At 43.3% G+C, this 19,026-nt stretch overlaps 1 long non-coding RNA gene across 1 annotated transcript in view; it reads left to right on the top strand.

The window, feature by feature from the left end:
- The first annotated feature begins 77 nt into the window (after window positions 1–77).
- The window catches only part of LOC142661110 (uncharacterized), a 67,918-nt gene continuing 48,969 nt past the window's right edge, over window positions 78–19,026 (top strand). Inside the window, exons 1-2 of the long non-coding RNA XR_012850629.1 lie at window positions 78–139; window positions 11,098–11,150. This is a non-coding gene — a long non-coding RNA (uncharacterized LOC142661110). The remainder of the gene's footprint in view (window positions 140–11,097; window positions 11,151–19,026) is intronic.

Below are 19,026 nucleotides of genomic sequence, written 5' to 3'. Positions count from 1 at the left end.
GATGGGCATAGGCTAGCCACTGGTTCCGCCCACTTTAGTGTGGACACGCCCACCAAGCGGTCTCTTTCTCCCTGTACGCGCTGCTTTTCCCGCTTTTTTAACCCGGGTCGTCGTCTGAGGCGTTGGCTGCTCTTGTGAGGTGTGAGGCTGAGGAGGGGGAATGGAGCAGAATTTACCAAATGCACCTTCTCAAATTATGAGAATAATGTAGTTGACCTTTTCTTTTCTTTTGTATTTACAAGAAATGTATCAAAATGGTGGCAAAAAAAAAAATCCACTTAATAAATATGGCGCAACATTACAATCACTTTAGCCACGCCCTTTTCTCCAGACAGTTTTGGAATCCGCCATTATGAGTGCGGTGTCCTTCGTCCACATCGCTCTCCCCTCCGCTGGTTAAACTTGATGGACATAGGTCTTTTTTTTCAGATGTAACGCAGGCATTTGGCGCACATCGTTGCTCTATTTTTTTACGCTTTTTTTTTTGTTGCTTTTGACCAAATCCCGAAAAGTTTTATGAATAGTTCATCCAATAGGGGAGAAATGGATGGATTGCGTTTGAATCCGTCTGCTCATTCATTTCTATTGGATTCCGTTTTTATGAGGTAAAGAATAGCACAACAGGTCATGCGATTCACCTACCGGACAAACGGGTGACAGAACGGCGTTACTTTGATTTGCGTTGTTCCTATTGAGAACTATGGAAACGTTAACGTTAGGCTGCAGTTCCACGTCGACTTCCGATCGCAGTAAGGCTATGTTCACACGCAGTGACCAAAAACGTCTGAAAATACGGAGCTGTTTTCAGGCGAAAACAGCTCCTGGTTTTCAGACGTTTTTTTAACATCTCGCGTTTTTCGTGGCGTTTTTTTACGCCCGTTTTTGGAGCTGTTTTTCAATGGAGTCAATGAAAAACGGCCCAAGAAGTCTCCTGCACTTCTTTTGACGAGCCGTCATTTTATGCGCCGTATTTTGACAGCGGCGCGTAAAATAAAGGCTCGTGGGAACAGAACATCGTAAATCCCATTGAAAGCAATGGGCAGATGTTTGTAGGCGTATTAGGGGCGTTTTTTCAGGCGTAATTCGAGGCGTAAAACGCCCGAATTACGTCTGAAACCACTGCGTGTGAACATACCCTAAAAACTGTAACGTGTCATTCTTTTTGCGATTGTCCTGTGGGGCGAACATTGAGGTCGTGCGACAGTCTCAGTAACCCCCCCCCCCCCCCCATTTTATCATATAGAAACGGATCCAGTCGACTTCAGTGTACAACGATGTGACGCCGCAGCGATATAATTGACCTCGGCAGCCATCGATCGAGCCATTACCACAGCACTCCATCATGATCAAAACATCAGTGTGGCCTCGTGGTAGTTGCACAGATACGATCGGTGTAAAGGGTGACGGAAAAAGTGGCAGCGCAAATTTTTATCCGAAATTGCAGTTTAATCACAACATTTGGTCTCTCTTTGTTCACACAGAGTATTTTGGGGGAGGAATATCTGCCTCAAAATTCAGTTTGGAACTTTGAGGCAGATTTTCCTCTCCCTGCACGCCGATTTTCGCGCCGTTTTTCGCCTGCGGCCATTGAGCGCCGCGGGCATAAAACAGCGCGAAATACGCTTTCTCTGCCTCCCATTGAAGTCAATGGGAGGTCAGAGGCGGAAGCGCCCGAAGATAGGGCATGTCGCTTCTTTTTCCCGCGAGGCAGTTTTACTGCTCGCGGGAAAAAGACGCCGACGCCTCCCATTGAAATCAATGGGAGGAGTTCTCGGGCCGTTTTTGCCGAGTTTTGCGACGCGGTTTCCGCGTCAAAAAACTCGGCATAATACTCCGTGTGGACATAGCCTTAAATTGCGGCAAAATTGCGGGATTACTGCAGCGCCGTGTAGGGGAGAGAGTCTGGAGAGTGATTGTGATGCTACTTCTGTGTTTAGGGCTACACGGCGACTTTTGCCACAACACGGGTCATATCGCCAAATATGGCTGTATCGCGCTGTCTGCATCCCAGGTAATGAAAGTCAATGTGGTGGCTTTGCTACTATCCGCAAGTTGCCACGACACCACAGTCGCATGTGATCCAAACCCGCTGAACTTTTTGCGACTGTGCTGTTGAGGTCGCGGCAACTTGCGTTTCGCAATGCGCTGACCATTACTTTCGTTATCTGTAATGCCGGCAGCGCGACACAGCGAACTGTGGCTGTGTGACCTCTAACCCTAGCACGGAAGATTGCCTACATGGATTGTAGGCAATTGTAACGAACCGGAGCTGTGTAAGCAGGACTAGGTCAGGATGAGTTTTCAGACAGACAGAAAGCAGAGATCTTAAAAAAAAAAGAAATTGAAACACTTGCCACTTATTGCCCCATGCACACGACCGTAAAAAATCTCCGTGATTGCGGACCGCAATACGGTCTAGTTCTATTGGCCGCGGACACCTTTCCGTATAGCTACGGATAGGTTTGCGTGCCGTAGAACCGTGTCGGGAATTATGGAGCATGTCCTACTTTTTCGTTTTTACGGGCTGTAATATACAAAGTATGGGAGCACGGCACGAAAAAGTGGTCCGCGGCCGGCCGTGCCCACAATCGCGGGTCGTGATTACGGGCACGGCCGTGTGCATGAGGCCTTGGACGTACAGGTTTTTGCACACGTGCTTCTTTTTCCATTTTGCAGTCCCCGACACAGTTGTTAAAGGCGTGTGGCTTAAAAAGGGGCGGGACCACCACCTCCCCCGACACATGTATTAAGTTTTTAGCCAGAAAGTGGCGTAAATTATAGTGGAAATCTCGCACCTTTTGTAGATTTTAAAGTCTAGCGCACGGACAGCACAAGATGCAGCTCATTTAGAGGTGTTTGTTTCTTAATAATTTACTAGCATCTTAGGGCTAGTTCACACAGAGTTTTTTGGCCAAAAAGATGGCTGAAATCGTCTCCCATTGATTTCAATGCGAGGCGGAGGCTTTTTTTCCCGCATGCGTTTTTTTTCGAGAAAAACAGCGATATGTTCTTAACTCCCGCGGTTCCGTCTCTCGTTTTTTGTTCAATGGGCGTGGCTGAAACACGCCGCAAAAAACGCGGCAAAGAAACTGCAGGCAGGTCAAAATCTGCCTCAAAATTCCTGAAGGAATTTTGATTTCTTCCTGCAAAAACCTCTGTGAACATACCCCTAGGTCGTGTTCACATAGAGTTTTTTTACGTGGAAACCGCGCCAAAAAATGTCCGAAAACAATGAATGGGAGGCAGAGGCGTCTTTATCCCGCAAACGGAAAAAAACGCTTGCGGGAGAAAGAAGCGTCATGTTCTTTCTTCGGCCGTTTTCGTCTCTGACCTCCCATTGACACCATTGAAAGCGGTTTTCGCTGCATTTTTTGCCCCTTGCCTCATTCAGGCAGGTCTAAATCTGATCTGATTTTTCTCCCACCAAAAAACTCTGTGTGAACAGGACCTTACTGCTTCTGACTAAGACTGGTGTATGAAACGTAAGGCTATGTTCACATGCAAACTCAAAAACGTCTGAAAATACGGAGCTGTTTTCAGAGAAAACAGCCTATGATTTTCAGGCCGTTTTGAAGCTGAAAATGAGGCTTCTTTTAGGGCCTGTTCACACAGAGTATTTTGACAAGCTTTTTGGAGCGGAAAACTCGTCAAAAACCGGCCGAAAATGCCTCCCATTGATTTCAATGGCAGACGAGGGCATGCCCTATCTTTGCGCGTTTACGCCTCTGACCTCCCATTGACATCAATGGGAGGCAGAGAAAGCGCATTTCGCGGAGTTTTTTGCCCGCAGCACTCAATGGGCGCGAGCAAAAAACGCAGCGAAAAACGTGGCGAAAATCGCGGCAAAAGACATGCAGGAAGGACAAAATCTGCCTCAAAATCCCAAACGGAATTTTGAGGCAGAATTTTCCTCCTGCAAAAAACTCAGTGTGAACGAGGCCTAATTCGGAGCTTCTTCTGAGGCGTTTTTCATAGTGTACAATGGAAAATCAACTCAAAAAAACGCCTCAAGAAGTGACATGCTACTTCTTTTTACGGAGTGTCTTTTTACGCTCCGTTTTTTAAAACAGCGGCGATAAAAGACACCCGTTTGAACTAAATGCTGTTTTTCCCATTGATTTCAATGGGCAGAGGTTTGTAGGCGTTCAGCGTAAACACCCAGAAATACGCCTGAAAGCACTGCGTGTGAACATACCCTTAGTTTTTTGCAGGAGGAAAATCTGCCTCAAAATTATGTTTGGAATTTTAAGGCAGATTTTGCTCTGCCTGCACGCCGATTTTCGCAGTGTTTTTCGCCCGCGGCCCTTGAGCGCCGCGGGCAAAATATGCTGCGAAATACGCTTCTTCTGCCTCCCATTGATGTTAATGGGAGGTCAGAAGCGTAAACGCCCGAATATAGGGCATGTCCCTTCATTTTCCTACGAGCCGGTTTTTCCGCTCGCGGGAAAAAACGCCTCTGCCTCCCATTGAAATCAATGGGAGGCATTTTCGGCCTTTTTTTGGCGCGGTTTCCACGTCAAAAAACTTGTAAAAAAACTCTGTGTGAACTGGCCCTAAGTCTTATACAATAATTAAGCTTTATTTATATGAAAATACACTTTAAAGCCATGGACCATCAGAAGATCCTTGATTTAAAGGGGTATTCCCATCTCAGAAATTTAGGATATACCATAAATGTCTGACAAGTGTAGGTCCTACCTCTGGGACGTGCATCTATCTGGAGAACGAGGGCCCTCTTTCCCACCCAGTTAGGCGGCCCCAATATCCAGGCAGAGAATGAATGCAGAGGTGGCCGTGCATGTGCGCAGCTCTGTCTGTTCACTTCTGTACCATCCAAGCACAGAATCAGCCAAGCACGCTTACCAGCCGGTGGCCGCCTCACCAAGCAGGTCAGGGGACCCTTGTCCTCCAAATAGGTGCAGGTCCCCTATTCTGTGGAGATGCCATGAATGTCAGGGATGGACATGACCCTTTAAATGGTCTTTGGGACCGGCCATTCATTTTAATCTATTTCTGATAACCGAGTTTTAGTTATTTTTAGATATTCATAAACTCTCAATTTAAACAAGTTATTCCCAGCCGCCGGTATGAGCGCAGTGATTAAATATACTGTCTGTGCTAGCTGAAGAATTGTGAAAGAGGTTTCACACTTGACTGACCCCATATAGTGCAGACCTCCGCTAACTGAGTCTGAGAGAGAGATTTACATGTCCCAGGGTGATCGGCTTCTCACACATAAATCTTAATGAGTCAAAGTGAAATTTTCATTACTCATCCCTCTGTCAGGTTTATCCATATCCCTTCACTAGTCTGAGTGTGAACAGCAACACATATTATTAGACAAAACAAACATCTGTCATCTAGCCCTTTTACCAAAATCATTAAAGGGGTTTTCCCATAGAAGACTTTATCAGTAAAAAGATGCAACTCTCCATCCAATTGGCAACCCAAAGCAATACCAGCAAAAAAAAAAAAGTAGACAGCACTCACCTGGTAATACAAAAAGTTATAGGCTTAATCCAGTCGTGCAACGTTCCATTTAGGCAGACTGAGCATGCTTGAGAAACCGAAACATTGCATGACCGGATTAAAACCATAACTTTTTGCATTACAAGGTCGTGCTGTTTACTTTTATTTTTTTTGCTCGTATTGCTTTGGAGGCCAATTAGATGGAGATTTGCATCAAGCTTACTACCGCTGTTTTGGATGCTGTCTGCTTTTCCCTATTTGTACTATAGAAGACTTTATGACATATCAGCTAGGTATCCCATCAAAGTCAGATCAGTTAGGGCATGTTCAGATGTGGTGGAATTGCTGTTGAATTCCGCTGCGGACAGTCCTGAGAAATCTGCGGCAGCCGTTTATTCCATTGTTTTCTATACCTTTTTAGATAACTTAGTTCAGACGCTGCGGAAAATAACAGTGCAGAATTTTCATTCCACAGCATGCACGGCTGCCAGTGGAGAAGCAGCAGATTTTCACTGCAGATTTCAGCCATTGCAATGCAAAAACTGAAATCTGCGGCAAATCCGCAGTGCTATCCGCAACGTCTGAATTGCCTGTCAAATATGCAAATGTTGCTGCAGATTTGTTGCTTAATTGTTGCGAATTTGCAGCAACATTTGCAGCGTAAAAACTCTGCAAAGTCTGAACATGCCCTTAGGGGTACAATCCTGAGACTGAAGGGGTGCCTAGTGACCACTTGTCCAAAAAAGTCAATAGTAGATATGAAAACAAACTTTAATTGCCACTTCTCACGTGAGAAGAATACGGTTCACACTAGCTGCAGTTTTTAGATATTCTGTCATACCAACATATTCTGCATTGGTTAATTTCGTAATATACAGTATCTTTATCTCAGTCGGTTGCATCCCCATGCACACAACCGTGTCCATAATCACGGTCTGTGATTACGGGCACGGACAGCCATCTGCATTTGCAGGCCGTGCTTCCATTATAAAGTATGGGAGCACAGTCCGTAAAATAAAAAAATAGGACATGTCCTATTTTTTACGGAAGGTTACTATGGCACGGACACGTTCCCGTAAATATAGAAAAGAATAGGTCCATAATTATGGCAAAATCTACAGTCGTGTGCATGGGGCCTTAAATAATAAAATTTGGGCTGCCAGCAGCTAACACTTAAGCACTTACTGTATACTGTTTCAGGCCCCGTTCACATCAGTACTTGGCCTACGTTTAAGCTATACGCCAGGAAAAGCTCCCTACATAGGCTGTGACGGCTGCCTAACAGTTTATATATAGAGTAGCACGAATCATGACTTGAGACAATCTCTTATCTTGCAATATATAAATTCATTTATAGAAAAAGGTACGTCAAAAACAATATTTGATCATGTAATTATAATAGTGAATTATATCACCCAATGTGCTAGAGGCCATTCGATGGTCCAGTTTCAAACTTTCATTTCCCGATTCCTCTTTTCATGGACAAAAACGGCTGAGACTACACGTGGAGTATGGTGGATCGGCGTCCCACTACGCCTGGTGCGACGTTTCGGGGGACCACCCCCTTCCTAACAGTGGCATCCGTTACCCATAGACTATAATGGTATACGTTAAACGGAAATGTCATGATATATACATAAAACGGATGCCATAATAGTCCATGGGTGAGGGATGGCACTGTTACGCATCCATCACAGGCAACCATCACTCATAGACTATTATGGTATCTGTTTAATGTATTCATCAGGAAAAGCTATTGAAGGCCATGACGTATAGGTTAAACAGATGCCTGTGATGTTTACCATACAGTGGCATACGTCACCCATAGGCTTCCATGTAAAAAAAAAAGCAGGATCCTGTTTTATTGGAAAGCGTTGTCCTCTCCATTATTCCATATTTAAAAGACAAAGGTATACCTGGTTATACCAGCCCAACGGAGGCCAAAAGGAAATTTCTTTGGCCTCCGTCAAGCTGATTAAGCCCTATGGACATGTTTAGCGTGTACATCGGGAGCTTTCCTGAAGTACACGCTAAACGTAGGGCAAATACGTGATCTGAGTGGGGTCTTATTATTGAATTCAATTTGTATATCGTATGCAGCAAGCCCCTAAAATATTTGCATCCGAGTCTCTATTCAGAGCCTTTGACGCTAAATCTATCAGATTTGACAGTAGAAATAGCGCTGCATACAGGGGCTATTCTTCCCATTAAAACGACGGAACCACATTGTAAATAAAAGGGGTGTGTTGGGCATCAGTGGTGTCCAGTGTCTGATAGACCAGGTCTTCACAACCCTCCCAATCTGATGTGATCTGTGGCTGTTTTTGTTCCATTTATAATCATTTGCGCCATTTTTCTCATCCATCCACTATCAGTTGTTCCTGATTTTCTCCACTCCATATGTGTTTTGCACAATGTTTTTTTTTTGCTTGATCCTCATACATTTCTTCTAAGATTGATACAACAATCTGTGAAAGTGAATTAGCGGTCAGTGTAATGCTACACAGTTAATCTCAGATAATTACTTGTACAGCAATTCTAGAATTTCATCTCTTAATAGCAATAAATTGGAGTAAAATCAGTTTTTCTCTTATATAAAACGCCAACAAGCAGTGACTACAAGCCCTCTGATGTAAACCAGCAATTCCCTCTATAATGGTTATAATTCATCTTAGCAAAAGTTTCCACATGTCCCGCTTACTAAACTGTCAGTTCTCAAGCGAAACCTGGCAGGTCCTAGAACAGGCTCCGACTTGTACGTATGGGAAGTTCCCTTGAACTGAGAAGACTGCGGAGCTGACAATAACAACTGACTGTGATGGATTCTGCATAAAGACAACCAAGCTATATATATGCATACATTTTTTGTGGCTTATTATAGTATTTCATGAGAGGCACTTGTTATAGATAAGGGCCTGTTCACATCTATGTCGGAGGCTCCGTTAGGGACTTCCGACACAGATCCGGATGAAAATACCAGAAACAATAGCGCAACATGCTTTGCTATTGTTTCCGGTATAACCACAGTGGTAAAACCACGGATACCCTAACAGAAACCCGACGGAAACCGTCAGGCGCCGATGGTGTCTGTCATAAAACGTAACCTGCATTTCCATTTTTTCATTGTTCTGCTCCTCTGACATAGCAGAACAACGTGAACACAGACGCAGGTGTCAACAGGCCCTAAGCTCCTAATATTATACATACAATTTCTTGAAATAGTGTTCAAGAGAACTGTTAGGGCACATTCAGACGTGGCAGAATTGCTGTTGAATTCCGCTGCGGACAGTCCGCAGGGGAAATCCGCAGCAAACAGTTTGTCCATTAGTTTCAACACCTTTTTAGTTAACTTCGCACAGACGTTGCGGAAAACTCTGCTGCGGAACATAGGCTGTGGTGCGGAATTTTCAGACCTGTTGCGGAGAAGAAGCGGAATTTCACTGCGGATTTCAGCCTTTGCAATGCAAAAACTGAAATCTGTGGCAAGTCCGCTGTGATATCTGCAACGTCTGAATTACCTGTCAAATATGCAAATGATGGTGCAGATTCGTTGCGTAATTGTCCCAAATCTGCACCAACATTTGCAGCGGAAAAATTCCGCCACGTCTGAATGTGCCCTTAGTGTTTTAGGCCAGTTGCTCTTGACCGAGTGCCACTCAGGCCGTTTTTCACGGACCCATTCACTTTATGTAATCACTGTACTACTGCTACTGCTTGTACATAGAATACAGCGGGGCCGGTTACATGACGAAGAGTCGTATCGTCAGGAAGGAAGACTGTGAAACTAGACTTCTGGTCCCCCGCCAGCGCTATAAAAATCTATTGAAATCGCATAATTAGCGTGACGGGGGACCGCAATGTATATTAGCGAGGGTTCTCACATACTGCAGTGACTACGTTGCTAATAATATTTTGGTCCCTACATAACATCTTTAAATTACCCCTGGGACACTAAAAAGCAGTGCTCATCGTACCCTGGCACCTCCAGCATTGTCAGCAGCTTAGTCAAACCGTCAATTGGTTGTAGAAAGAAACCTAAAGGCAGAGATTTGTTTTTTTTAACCCCTTCCCGACATTTGAAGTATGGGTACGTCATAGACGGGTAGGGGAAGTATGGAACGGGCTCACTATGTTACAGCCGACACTTCACAGTAACGAGCGGGGTCGCGCTTGAGCGCGATCCCGCTCGTTTAACCCGTTAAATGCCGCAGTCATTTAAATCGTTAGAAAGAGGGGGGCGATCTCCTCTAACAGCTCATCACCCCCCCGCAATGCAATCGCGGGATGGCGATGGTTGCTATGGCAGCCTGGACGCCTAATGAAATCCCCCTGGTCCTCCATCTTTGTGCTCCTAGCCCTGCTTAATAGAAGACTGTCAGAAAGACGATATACTGCAATACCTTAGTATTGCAGTTTATCATGCAAGCGATCCAACGATCACGACTAATATTTTTATTTTTTTTAAATTAGTAAAATAAAGGGGTTTTTTTAGGTAAAAAAAACAAAACAACAAATATTAAAAGTAAAAAAAAAAAAACCTTTTCCTATTTCCCCCCTAGAGCATTGTAAATAAATAAACATAATTGGTATCGCCGGATCCGTAAAAGTCTGAACTATTACAATATATCATTATTTAACCCGCACGGTATGCGCCGTAAAAAATAAAAATAAAAAATGTAAACCCAAGAATCACTATTTTTTTGGTCACCTCATCTCCCACAAAAAATGAAATAAAAAGTGATCAAAACTTCGCATGTACCCCAAAATGGTAGCATTAAAAACTACGGCTTATAACGCAAAAAATAAGCCCTCATACCACTTAATCGACGGAAAAATAAAAAAGTTATGGCTCTCGGAATTTGGCGACAGAAAATAAATGTTATTTTTTACACTTATTTTTTTCCTTGTAAAAGTAGTAAAACAGAAAAAAACTATATATATATATATTTGGTATCGCCGTAATCGTATTGACCCGCAGAATAAAGCTAACATGTTGTTTTAATTACACAGTGAATTCCGTAAAAACGAAGCGCAAAAAACAATGGAGGAATCACTGTTTTTTTCATTTTCTACACCACAAATAATTGTTTTCCTATTTCCTAGTACATTATATGGCACAATAAATGGCGCTACGAAAAACTACAACGCGTCCAGCAAAAATCAAGCCCTCATAGGACTATGTCGACAGAAAACGGAAAAAGTTATGGCTTCTGGAATGTGGGGAGGAAAAAACAAAGATGAAAATCTGAAAGTTGTTTAAGACGGGAAGGGGTTAAATTATTGAATAAATTGTGCCCGCACCTCAATGATACCTTAGGCCGCAGCCTACACCGTCTACCCCTCGATCTAGCCCTGACTGTAGCACATCTGGTCACAGCTGTAATGCCAGCGGTCTGCCTTTCTTCATACTCAAGGTCAAGAAGGAAGAAAGGTATGAAGAGCTCATAAGATCTATTCAGTGTTGCACTCCCATAGGTGGTGAATTTTTTGTTGCATTGTTTCATGGTTTTATTTTAGTTGCCCCCTTTAAATGTCAAATTAAAACTAATTATTAGATAAGATACTTTATGGAAACAATCTTCGCAATACATCCTGAAATACAATTGTGTTTTATTTTTGTAATATTAGGTGCAGAGAGGGGTCTGTTGTATCTACTATCAAGGTGAGGGCTGTAAATGCAGGTGAGTGCACTGGCCTCAGCTTGTGCTCTTCCCGTTCTTTACCCTCAAATGTTGGAAATATTTTACTTTTGCTCTTGAGAAGCCCTAGACATCCTGTGAGTCTTTGTTCTGGTTTAATTTCTGATCGTATATACATATTAGATATTTTTGGGTGAAATGAACAGATTTTGAATCATTCGACTGTACCCTAATGCGAGCGAAGGTCGGACAGGTTGGATTTTAAGGCCGTGGCAGAATTGCTGTTGAATTCCGCTACGGACAGTCCGCACTGGTATTCTGCAGCAGTCGTTTTTTACATTTGCTTCTATCCATCTTTAGGAAACTTAGTACAGACGTTGCGGAAAATAACTGTGCAGAAATTAGGCTGCGGTGCAGAATTTCCCCTCCGCAGCAGCTCATTATGTTGTGGAGAAGAAGCGGAATTTCACTGCGGATTTCAGCCTTTGCAATGCAAAAACTGAAATCTGTGGCAAGTCCGCTGTGATATCTGCAACATCTGAATTAACTGTCAAATATGCAAATGTTGGTGCAGATTCGTTGCGTAATTGCTCTGAATCTGCACCAACATTTGCAGCGGAAAAATTCTGCCACGTGTGAACGTGCCCTTACGGTAACCGAACTAAAAGACTTTGAAATGTTGTTGTTTTTATTCTAGATGTCAGGCTGATTCCTCCTTCCAAAATTAATAATGAACTACTCCAATTTTAGCAGAGATCCTGTTTATTATAACTGAGCACCAAGGCATGCTATATGCTCCTAATGATGTGTTACTTGGAAGGAATCCCACCAAAGTACTACTGTCAGCAAAGGAGAGGGGACTAGTGTATTAGCTCGAAGGTTGAAATCCTTTTTTTCAGTATAGTTTCCCTATTTTTATATTTAAAATTGTATCGGTTTATAATATGTAACTGTTATGAACGGATACTAAATAATAACAACAGCAACAACTCTTTTCTTAGTTGATATTAGTTTTCTCTGGGGAAAGAATCATATACAAATCGGCCCCCCATGTAAAATATATATTTTGCACGCAGTATAAACCTGGTATAAAATATAATGTATAATTGAATAATCTAACTTCCTGAGAAAAACAGCCCTATAAGAATAACTCCTGACAAGTTGCATGTGAGCTGTAGTAAGATTACATCAGCTTTTACCTCGGGATTCCTTCTCCAGGCTTTATGACTCACTGTCACCTGATGAGCGCCACGTCTGTAATGTATTGGTATGACAACGTCATCAAATACAACTCACAATGTACAGCCTCAACACAAACCGTTCTCATGTTACACAGCGTCCCTCTTGTCAACCCTTTGTTTGCCACAGAGGACAAAACAAATGTGCACTTTTATATATTTTTAATTTTCACAAAAATATAGAAAACAAACTAACACTATGTTAATATAGTGTGTAAAATGAGCAACAAGGGCTTGCCCACATGTAACGAAATTGCTGCAGAAAATTGTGTGGATTTTGCTGTGTTTTTCTCAATGCTGGGAGATGGTGACATCTCCACTGAAAAAACGCAGCAATTCTGTCCACTTTCCACAGCAGGAATTGACATGCTGCGGTACAAAAAATACGCACCGCAGGAGAATTTCTGCTCGGAAAGTTTAAGCAGTATGTGGATGAGATTTGTTAAATTTCACCCACGTTGCTGCTACTGTATTCTGCTGCATATTTACCGCCTGATATTCTGGACAGAAAATACGCATCAATTCCGTTATGTTTGGACAAGCCCCAAGAGTAAGGCCGGATTCACACGAGCGTTTGCGTTTTGCGCGCGCAAAAACCTGGCGTTTTGCGCGCGCAAAAGGTACATAACGGCTTCGTGTGTCATCACCATATGATGCGTGGCTGCGTGATTTTCGCGCAGCCGCCATCATTATGACACTCTGTTTGTATGTTTGTAAACAGAAAAGCACGTGGTGCTTTTCTGTTTTCATTCATAGCTTTTACTGCTGTTGCGCGAATCACGCGCGTCCCACGGAAGTGCTTCCGTGTGGTGTAGGTGATTTTCACGCACCCATTGACTTCAATGTGTGGGTGAGGCGTGAAAAACGCATTAATATAGGACATGTCGTGAGTTTTACGCAGCGGACACACGCTGCGTGAAGATCACGGACTGTCTGAACGGCCCCATTGACTAACATATGTCCGTGCGAGGCGCGTGAAAATTACGCGCGTTGCACGGACGTATTACACGTTGACATTGACTTCAATGGGTGAGTGATGCGCGAGAAACGGCCAAGTATAGAACATGTCGTGAGTTTTACGCAGCGGCCATACGCTGCGTGAAAATCACGGACTGTCTGAACGGCCCCATTGACTAACATAGGTCCGTGCGACCCGCGTGATTTTCACGCACGCATCACGGACGTTAAATACGCTCGTGTAAATAAGGCCTTAGGGTGAGCCCCAATTTTTTTTTTAATTCCTGCAAATTGGTGGGCGTCCAATCTCTGGCATGGGCGGATGAAGGTTTCTGCCTTATATACTGAGCGGCATATAAATTAGTTTCGTGGACAATGATATTTAGGAGGTCGTCAGTAATAAATGGAAGTAGTCCATTTGGATAAAATTTGTATTGTCCACAGTTATGCCAGGAGTGGCAGTAAATCCGTGGATTCTAGGCCCAAAAGATGGAGCAGGTGCCCATACAAGAGCCTGAACTGGAGGGACCAGGCTGTCCCGTGCTACAGCGCTACTAGGACCTGCGCTTCCATGTTTCGCTGTTTCTACTGCGTCAGGGACAACGTGAACCTGAAGTGACGCTATCATCGTCACTGCCTACAACAGGTTCTATCTCTGACGCCTTCTCTGATGCGGTCACAGACTCTGACCACAGCTTGGCGTATGCCTCCTCAGCGCTAAATAACTTCCTCGCCATAATGTCACAAACTAAACAAAAAAAATTAGTTATTATTTTTTTTTTAATAAACAAACACAAACTACCTGGTGTATATATATATACACTACCGTTCAAAAGTTTAGGGTCACAGTTTTTTTCAATGAAGATAACATTAAATTAATCAGAAATCCACTCTATACATTGTTAATGTGCTAAATGACTATTCTAGCTGCAAACGTCTGGTTTTTAATGCAATATCTACATAGGTGTATAGAGGCCCATTTCCAGCAACCATCACTCCAGTGTTCTAATGGTACATTGTGTTTGCTAACTGTGTTAGAAGGCTAATGGATGATTAGAAAACACTTGAAACCCCTTGTGCAATTATGTTAGCACCGCTGTAAACAGTTTTGCTGTTTAGAGGAGCTATAAAACTGATCTTCCTTTGAGCTAGTTGAGAATCTGGAGCATTACATTTGTGCGTTCGATTAAACTCTCAAAACGGCTAGAAAAAGAGAGCTTTCATGTGAAACGCGACAGTCTATTCTTGTTCTTAGAAATGAAGGCTATTCCATGTGAGAAATTGCCAAGAAACTGAAGAGTTCCTACAACGGTGTGTACTACTCCCTTCAGAGGACAGCACAAACAGGCTCTAACCAGAGTAGAAAGAGAAGTGGGAGGCCCCGCTGCACAACTGAGCAACAAGACAAGTACATTAGAGTCTCTAGTTTGAGAAATAGACGCCTCACAGGTCCTCAACTGGCAGCTTCATTAAATAGTACCCGCAAAACACCAGTGTCAACGTCTACAGTGAAGAGGCGACTCCGGGATGCTGGCCTTCAGGGCAGAGTGGCAAAGAAAAAGCCATATCTGAGACTGGCTAATAAAAGGAAAAGATTAATATGGGCAAAAGCACAGACATTGGACAGAGGAAGATTGGAAAAAAGTGTTATGGACAGACGAATGGAAGTTTGAGGTGTTTGGATCACACAGAAGAACATTTGTGAGACGCAGAACAACTGAAAAGATGCTGGAAGAGCGCCGGACGCCATCTGTCAAGCATGGTGGAGGTCATGTGATGGTCTGGGGTTGCTTTGGTGCTGGTAAAGTGGGAGATTTGTACAAGGTAAAAGGGATTTTGAATAAGGAAGGCTATCACTCCATTTTGCAACGCCATGCCATACCCTGTGGACAGCGCTTGATTGGAGCCAATTTCATCCTACAACAGGACAATGACCCAAAGCACACCTCCAAATGATGCAGGAACTATTTAGGGAAGAAGCCGGCAGCTGGTATTCTATCTGTAATGGAGTGGCCGGCGCAGTCACCAGATCTCAACCCCATAGAGCTGTTGTGGGAGCAGCTTGACCGTACGGTACGCAAGAAGTGCCCATCAAGCCAATCCAACTTGTGGGAGGGGCTTCTGGAAGCATGGGGTGAAATTTCTCCCGATTACCTCAGCAAATTAACAGCTCGAATGCCAAAGGTCTGCAATGCTGGAATTGCTGCAAATGGAGCGACGAAAGCAAAGTCTGAAGGAGAAAATTATTATTTCAAATAAAAATCATTATTTCTAACCTTGTCAATGTCTTGACTTTATTTTCTAGTCATTTTGCAACTCATTTGATAAATATAAGTGTGAGTTTTCATGGAAAACTCAAAATTGTCTGGGTGACCCCAAACTTTTGAACGGTACTCTATATCTACACTACCCCTAACAAAAAAATAAACCGCTATTGCTATATATATTATGTATATATGTGGATATATATATAATTATATATTCCCTACCTGCCTATTCTAATATAATAAAAGATAGAAAGGTAGATCGATAGAAAAAAAGATAGATGGATAGATTGTAGAGATAGATAAAAATGTATCTATACAGAGAATGTATTGATGTGTAACACTGTATTATTTTTTTTAACAGGATTCTTCTGGCAGCAATTCTCTCGAGTCTCTTCTTCTCCTCACACTGAAACAATGTGTGAGGAGAAGAAAAGAGGCAGGAGATTTGCTGCCAGAAATGTCAAAATAAAACAAATGTGATCGCTGTGATAGGTTTTCACAGCGATCACATGTTCAGGGACCAAAAGATTGGCCCCTGACACTCTGCCCAGTGCCCATGGCTGTTAGCAACAGCCAGGGCACAGGGCTGTGTGCACACTCTCTGAAGTGCCGCCGTAATTAGTCTATACGGCGGACTTCAGAGACCCTGACCGCTGGCCGTAAAAACACAGCCAGCGGTCGGGAACCTGTTAAGACGCACACAAAAAAGACCAGGTATTGTACAATTGTTTTTTATGGTATTTACACTGTTGCCAATGCATTTCAGATAGTTATATGTCGAATGAGCGCCTGGTGCCACCAAAAACAAGTGAATGGAGATGACTTGCAATAATAGACACAGTCAATAAACAAAAGTGGCACTATTTGGGTATGCCCAGACGTGGCGGAGTTCTGCATACACTGTCCGCATCAATGCCGCACAGAATCTGTGTTGCAGATTCTGTTGCGGTTTTGCCTAAAACGTGCATTAAATTGATGCGGACTGGCCGTTGCGTATTGAGGGGAAGAGGGCTTCCCTTCTCTCTATCATCTTGTGATCGGAAGTCACTGTCCAGGGTGCTGAAACAGTTACTGCCGATCGTTTAACTCTTTCAGCACCCTGGACAGTGACTATTTACTGACGTCGCCTAGCAACGCTCCCGTAATTACGGGAGCCCCACTGACTTCCTCAGTCTGGCTGTAGACCTAGAAATACATAGGTCCAGCCAGAATGAAGAAATCTCATGTTAGTAAAACCAATACGCTCCGCAGCACACATAACATCTACATAACATCTGCGGACTTCATTGCGGAATTTTGACTCTCCATTGAAGTCAATGGAGAAATTCCGCAATGAGTCCGCAACAAGTCCGCAACAGACAGAGCATGCTGCGGACACCAAATTCCGCACCGCAGCCTATGCTCCGCAGCGGAATTGTCCGCAACGTGTAAACGAACCCAACTAAAAATCTGTGGAAAGCAACGGAGAAACGTGTACGCTGCGGATTTCCGCTGCGGACTGGCCGCTGCGGAATTCCAGAGCAATTCCGCCACGTCTGGTCATGCCCTTAATGACAAAAAAAAGCAGGCCCTTCTTTCTAATCTGATACAACCCCTCCAAAATGACACAAAACCAACATGTGTAAATACACCCTAACAGGGGTGGAAAAAGTAGGTGTGATTTTGGGAGTGTAAGCTTGTAAGCCTCAGACTGACAATGAGGCCTTATTTACACGAGCGTGTTAAACGTCCGTGGGACGGCCGTTGAAACAGCGGCCGTCCTACTGACCTATGTAATTCAATGTGGCCGTTCACACAGCCGTTGTTTCAATGGACCGTGTGAAGGGTCCGTGGGAAAATAGGACATGTCCGTTCTTTTCACGCATCACGCATCCCTCCATAGACTCTCATCTATGGGGGATGCGAGACATCGCGTCCCGCAGCGCTGAGCACAGATGCACCTCGGCCGTGAAAAACTGCAGTTTTTCCACGTCCGAGGTGCGCAACGCTCGTGTAAATAAAGCCTGACTGTAAGGCTGGGTCCCCACCGTGCAGATTTGTTGAAGATTTTGCATGTATTTTTTAGCCGGAACCAGGAACGGAACCTAAACAGAAGGCATTTTTAAAGAAAGGCCTTATAGGTCTGCTCTACCTGATCCAATTCTGGTTTTGGCTTACGAAATGCAGGCAGAATCTGCAGCAAATCTGCACTATGGGAACCCAACCCAACTCAGTCAGTATCCTCCTCGTCCGACCTTTGCTCTTGACACGCATATCTGGCTGCTGAATGTGAGGTCTTACACTTGACCTAGTCCTGACTCACTTGACCTAGTCCTGACTCACTTGACCTAGTCCTGACTCACTTGACCTAGACGCTGACTTTCCTAGGTCTGGGTGGGAAACAAGGAATATATAATCCATATAGGAAGTAATCTGACTGCGCACATCTTATTATACAAAATGTATGCCCCTTTGCCAGTAAATTATTTTCACCACCACTGGCTGTAAACTGTAAATATCAGTTGAGCCGGTGGTTTACCGGCATGGTGGCAATCCTACTTCGCTCCCACCATCTATTACCCTGGTACAGTTGTAGTTAACCCAGAAATGACTGAATAGAATATTGAGACGTCACTTCATTCTGGCTTATACTTCCATTATTTTTAGGAGAAAGTTCTCTTTAGACATTTATTGTATCATTTTTTTACATCTCATTTCATAAATTATGCTCACAGAGTCTGTCAGGGTTACAAAAATTCTTCTCATGGTATAGCCTGACATTGGTCTTTAGTGGTAATAGCATCCATGTCTGGTGGTTTTTATAGCTTTGAAGTTGTATAACTTGACACTGCACATTTCAGTCTTCAGCTCATATTATTTCAACAAGACAGACATGTGGTGCAGAGCAGTTTATGGTTTATCTCAGGGGTTACGGCTATTGCATCTCTTTATTTACCTGCAATATTAAATTACCTTCGTTCTCTACACAGTGTATACATCTATATTAACATATGCTGTGTATGTTGTTGTTGGTTTTTTTTTGCCTATGAATGGCTCATCTAATGTCTGGCTGGCTGTTTCAGAACATTTCAGCCAAATGGGCCATGAATAATTGAGGGAGGTTTCTATCACCAGGACACTAACAGTCATAGTAGACAAGTGCTATTTAGAGGTGTTTGGTTTCTTAAATTCAGTAAACGTTCTCAGTGGACCCTTTAAAATTACAGCAGCTGTTAGACTTCACTTAGCAAAAAGAAAATAAGAAGAATAGCCTGTTCTTTGCAGAAGAGCAAAGGCGATCTGTATAGTTTTGCTATTTAAATAGTACAATTCCTATAATTCGGCATGTTAGAGTTCATAGATTCTGATAGTCCGGTACAGAACTACCCAAATAACCTGGATTCTCACAAGACCAAAAGCAGAAAATTGAGTAAAGTCAAGTATTCAAGAAAGTCTTCTAAAAAACGATGTCATAAT

This window comes from Rhinoderma darwinii, chromosome 9 (assembly GCF_050947455.1).
Source record: "Rhinoderma darwinii isolate aRhiDar2 chromosome 9, aRhiDar2.hap1, whole genome shotgun sequence".
In the NCBI taxonomy this organism is placed as follows: domain Eukaryota; kingdom Metazoa; phylum Chordata; class Amphibia; order Anura; family Rhinodermatidae; genus Rhinoderma; species Rhinoderma darwinii.
The sequence above is the reverse complement of the archived record's forward strand: the minus strand, read 5'-3'. Positions and strand labels throughout refer to the sequence as shown.